Here is a 5,644-nt window from a genome sequence, read left to right as displayed (position 1 = left end):
ATCTATTATTATACTCTATCGGCTTTGCTCAAAAAGTAAATGAGTCCACCCACCACTTTAATCATATCTTAGATCTTGTTCTGACTTATGGTATGGAAATAGAAGACTTAACAGTATTCCCTGAAAACTCCCTTCTGTCTGATCATTTTTTAATAACATTTACATTTACCCTGATGGACTACCCTGCAGTGGGGAATAAGTTTCATTACACTAGAAGTCTTTCAGAAAGCGCTGTAACTAGGTTTAAGGATATGATTCCTTCTTTATGTTCTCTAATGTCATATACCAACACAGAGCAGAGTAGCTACCTAAACTCTGTAAGGGAGTTAGAGTATCTTGTCAATAGTTTTACATCCTCATTGAAGACAACTTTGGATGCTGTAGCTCCTCTGAAAAAGAGAGCTTTAAATCAGAAGTGACTGACTCCGTGGTATAACTCACAAACTCGTAGCTTAAAGCAGATAACCCGTAAGTTGGAGAGGAAATGGCGTCTCACTAATTTAGAAGATCTTCACTTAGCCTGGAAAAAGAGTTTGTTGCTCTATAAAAAAGCCCTCCGTAAAGGTAGGACATCTTTCTACTCATCACTAATTGAAGAAAATAAGAACAACCCCAGGTTTCTTTTCAGCACTGTAGCCAGGCTGACAGAGTCAGAGCTCTATTGAGCTGAGTATTCCATTAACTTTAACTAGTAATGACTTTATGACTTTCTTTGCTAACAAAATTATTAGAGAAAAAATTACTCATAACCATCCCAAAGATGTATCGTTATCTTTGGCTGCTTTCAGTGATGCCGGTATTTGGTTAGACTCTTTCTCTCCGATTGTTCTGTCTGAGTTATTTTCATTAGTTACTTCATCCAAACCATCAACATGTTTATTAGACCCCATTCCTGCCAGGCTGCTCAAGGAAGTCCTACCATTATTTAATGCTTCAATCTTAAATATGATCAATCTATCTTTGTTAGTTGGCTATGTACCACAGGCCTTTAAGGTGGCAGTAATTAAACCATTACTTAAAAAGCCATCACTTGACCCAGCTATCTTAGCTAATTATAGGCCAATCTCCAACCTTCCTTTTCTCTCAAAAATTCTTGAAAGGGTAGTTGTAAAACAGCTAACTGATCACCTGCAGAGGAATGGTCTATTTGAAGAGTTTCAGTCAGGTTTTAGAATTCATCATAGTACAGAAACAGCATTAGTGAAGGTTACAAATGATCTTCTTATGGCTTCGGACAGTGGACTTATCTCTGTGCTTGTTCTGTTGGACCTCAGTGCTGCTTTTGATACTGTTGACCATAAAATTTTATTACAGAGATTAGAGCATGTCATAGGTATTAAAGGCACTGCGCTGCGGTGGTTTGAATCATATTTGTCTAATAGATTACAGTTTGTTCATGTAAATGGGGAATCTTCTTCAAAGACTAAAGTTAATTATGGAGTTCCACAAGGTTCTGTGCTAGGACCAATTTTATTCACTTTATACATGCTTCCCTTAGGCAGTATTATTAGACGGTATTGCTTAAATTTTCATTGTTACGCAGATGATACCCAGCTTTATCTATCCATGAAGCCAGAGGATACACACCAATTAGCTAAACTGCAGGATTGTCTTACAGACATAAAGACATGGATGACCTCTAATTTCCTGCTTTTAAACTCAGATAAAACTGAAGTTATTGTACTTGGCCCCACAAATCTTAGAAGCATGGTGTCTAACCAGATCGTTACTCTGGATGGCATTTCCCTGATCTCTAGTAATACTGTGAGAAATCTTGGAGTCATTTTTGATCAGGATATGTCATTCAAAGCGCATATTAAACAAATATGTAGGACTGCCTTTTTGCATTTACGCAATATCTCTAAAATCAGAAAGGTCTTGTCTCAGAGTGATGCTGAAAAACTAATTCATGCATTTATTTCCTCTAGGCTGGACTATTGTAATTCATTATTATCAGGTTGTCCTAAAAGTTCCCTAAAAAGCCTTCAGTTGGTTCAGAATGCTGCAGCTAGAGTACTGACGGGGACTAGAAGGAGAGAGCATATCTCACCCGTGTTGGCCTCTCTTCATTGGCTTCCTGTTAATTCTAGAATAGAATTTAAAATTCTTCTTCTTACTTATAAGGTTTTGAATAATCAGGTCCCATCTTATCTTAGGGACCTCGTAGTACCATATTACCCCATTAGAGCGCTTCGCTCTCAGACTGCGGGCTTACTTGTGGTTCCTAGGGTTTGTAAGAGTAGAATGGGAGGCAGAGCCTTCAGCTTTCAGGCTCCTCTCCTGTGGAACCAGCTCCCAATTCAGATCAGGGAGACAGATACCCTCTCTACTTTTAAGATTAGGCTTAAAACTTTCCTTTTCGCTAAGGCTTATAGTTAGGGCTGGATCAGGTGACCCTGGACCATCCCTTGGTTATGTTGCTTTAGACGTAGACTGTGGGGGGGTTCCCATGATGCACTGTTTCTTTCTCTTTTTGCTCCGTATGCATCCACTCTGCATTTAATCATTAGTGATCGATCTCTGCCCCCCTTCTCGGCATGTCTTTTTCCTGGTTCTTTCCCTCAGCCCTAACCAGTCTCAGCAGAAGACTGCCCCTCCCTGAGCCTGGTTCTGCTGGAGGTTTCTTCCTGTTAAAAGGGAGTTTTTCCTTCCCACTGTGGCCAAGTGCTTGCTCATAGGGGGTCGTTTTGACCATTGGGGTTTTTCATAATTATTGTATGGCCTTGCCTTACAATATGGAGCGCCTTGGGGCAACTGTTTGTTGTGATTTGGCGCTATATAAGAAAAAAGTTGATTGATTGATTGACTTTGTGCCATCCAGAATTGATGATTGTGATGTTTTGTAGTTGGGATTGAGGATGCGGCTGCTCGGGTGCCGACTGAACAAGAACATTTCGTCATATCACTCTGGTGTTAAAGTCTCTTCACTGCTAACCTGTTCAGGTGAGGGCAGCTTTCAAGGTTGTCATTGAGTTGTGGCTGTGCACCGTCTTTATTTGGCCTGGTTGTTAAAGCCTTATGTACCAGCCTGCACCCTTAGCTGGTTTGTTGTATGTTTCAGAGATGAAGAAGACAATGGCAGGTGTTAAAGTTTAGTCATATCACACCAATTTGTGGAGTAGTTTGAAATTAAGACAATCAAATTCAGTTGAAATATTTCACATCAAACATTGAAAACTTTTGTGTTGTCAGTAGTTTGTATAGTTTTGACAAGTTGTCTCTTCTACAAACCTTGAAGGGCTTTACCAATAAATTTATTATTCACTCATTTTCTGTACTGTCTTATTCCAGTTAAGGATCAAATCATATCAAATCAATTTTATTTATATAGCGCCAAACAGTTGCCCCAAGGCGCTTTATATTGTAAGGCAAAAGCCATACAATAATTACAGAAAAACCCCAACGGTCAAAACGACCCCCTGTGAGCAAGCACTTGGCGACAGTGGGAAGAAAAAAAACTCCCTTTTAACAGGAAGAAACCTCCAGCAGAACCAGGCTCAGGGAGGGGCAGTCTTCTGATGGGACTGGTTGGGGCTGAGGGAGAGAACCAGGAAAAAGACATGCTGTGGAGGGGAGCAGAGATCGATCACTAATGATTAAATGCAGAGTGGTGCATACAGAGCAAAAAGAGAAAGAAACAGTGCATCATGGGAACCCCCCAGCAGTCTAAGTCTATAGCAGCATAACTAAGGGATGGTTCATTGGTCACCTGATCCAGCCCTAACTATAAGCTTTAGCAAAAAGGAAAGTTTTAAGCCTAATCTTAAAAGTAGAGAGGGTGTCTGTCTCCCTGATCTGAATTGGGAGCTGGTTCCACAGGAGAGGAGCCTGAAAGCTGAAGGCTCTGCCTCCCATTCTACTCTTACAAACCCTAGGAACTACAAGTAAGCCTGCAGTCTGAGAGCGAAGCGCTCTATTGGGGTGATATGGTACTATGAGGTCCCTAAGATAAGATGGGACCTGATTATTCAAAACCTTATAAGTAAGAAGAAGAATTTTAAATTCTATTCTAGAATTAACAGGAAGCCAATGAAGAGAGGCCAATATGGGTGAGATATGCTCTCTCCTTCTAGTCCCCGTCAGTACTCTAGCTGCAGCATTTTGAATTAACTGAAGGCTTTTCAGGGAACTTTTAGGACAACCTGATAATAATGAATTACAATAGTCCAGCCTAGAGGAAATAAATGCATTAATTAGTTTTTCAGCATCACTCTGAGACAAGACCTTTCTAATTTTAGAGATATTGCGCAAATGCAAAAAATCAGTCCTACATATTTGTTTAATATGCGCATTGAAGGACATATCCTGATCAAAAATGACTCCAAGATTTCTCACAGTATTACTAGAGGTCAGGGTAATGCCATCCAGAGTAAAGATCTGGTTAGACACCATGTTTCTAAGATTTGTGGGGCCAAGTACAATAACTTCAGTTTTATCTGAATTTAAAAGCAGGAAATTAGAGGTCATCCATGTCTTTATGTCTGAAAGACAATCCTGCATTTTAACTAATTGGTGTGTGTCCTCTGGCTTCATGGATAGATAAAGCTGGGTATCATCTGCGTAACAATGAAAATGTAAGCAATGCTTTCTAATAATACTGCCTAAGGGAAGCATGTATAAAGTGAATAAAATTGGTCCTAGCACAGAACCTTGTGGAACTCCATAATTAACCTTAGTCTGTGAAGAAGATTCCCCATTTACATGAACAAATTGTAATCTATTAGATAAATATGACTCAAACCACCGCAGCGCAGTGCCTTTAATACCTATGGCATGCTCTAATCTCTGTAATAAAATTTTATGGTCAACAGTATCAAAAGCAGCACTGAGGTCTAACAGAACAAGCACAGAGATAAGTCCACTGTCTGAGGCCATAAGAAGATCATTTGTAACCTTCACTAATGCTGTTTCTGTACTATGATGAATTCTAAAACCTGACTGAAACTCTTCAAATAGACCATTCCTCTGCAGATGATCAGTTAGCTGTTTTACAACTACCCTTTCAAGAATTTTTGAGAGAAAAGGAAGGTTGGAGATTGGCCTATAATTAGCTAAGATAGCTGGGTCAAGTGATGGCTTTTTAAGTAATGGTTTAATTACTGCCACCTTAAAAGCCTGTGGTACATAGCCAACTAACAAAGATAGATTGATCATATTTAAGATTGAAGCATTAATTAATGGTAGGGGTTCCTTAGGAATGGGGTCTAATAGACATGATGGTTTGAAGGGTCACAGAAGGTGGAGCCTATCCCAACAGTCATTTGACAAAAGGCAGAGTTCATCCTGGGCAGGATGCCAGTCTATCGCAGGCCCATGTAAAAACAGACAAACTCATTCACACCTATGGTCAATTTAGTTACAAGATTCATAGGATCTCCACATTGTGTAAGAAGCTGAAGCACCCGGTCAGAACCCATGCAAACTCCACGAAGAAAGGACCAGGTGGGAAGAGAACCTAGGACCTTCTTGCTGGGAAGGAACAGTACATTCCAGTACAGTACAGTTCATTATAAGTATTAGTATTACAGTTCCTCTGTTCTCTCTCTTACTTTGAAGGCGCCTCTGTTTCCTCTCTTACTTTAAAGATGCCTCTTACTTTGAAGGCGCTTCTGTTCTCTCTCTCTTTGAAGGCGCCTCTGTCTGC

Source organism: Thalassophryne amazonica, chromosome 14, assembly GCF_902500255.1.
Source record: "Thalassophryne amazonica chromosome 14, fThaAma1.1, whole genome shotgun sequence".
Lineage (NCBI taxonomy): Eukaryota > Metazoa > Chordata > Actinopteri > Batrachoidiformes > Batrachoididae > Thalassophryne > Thalassophryne amazonica.
Note: the sequence above shows the minus strand (reverse complement) of the source record.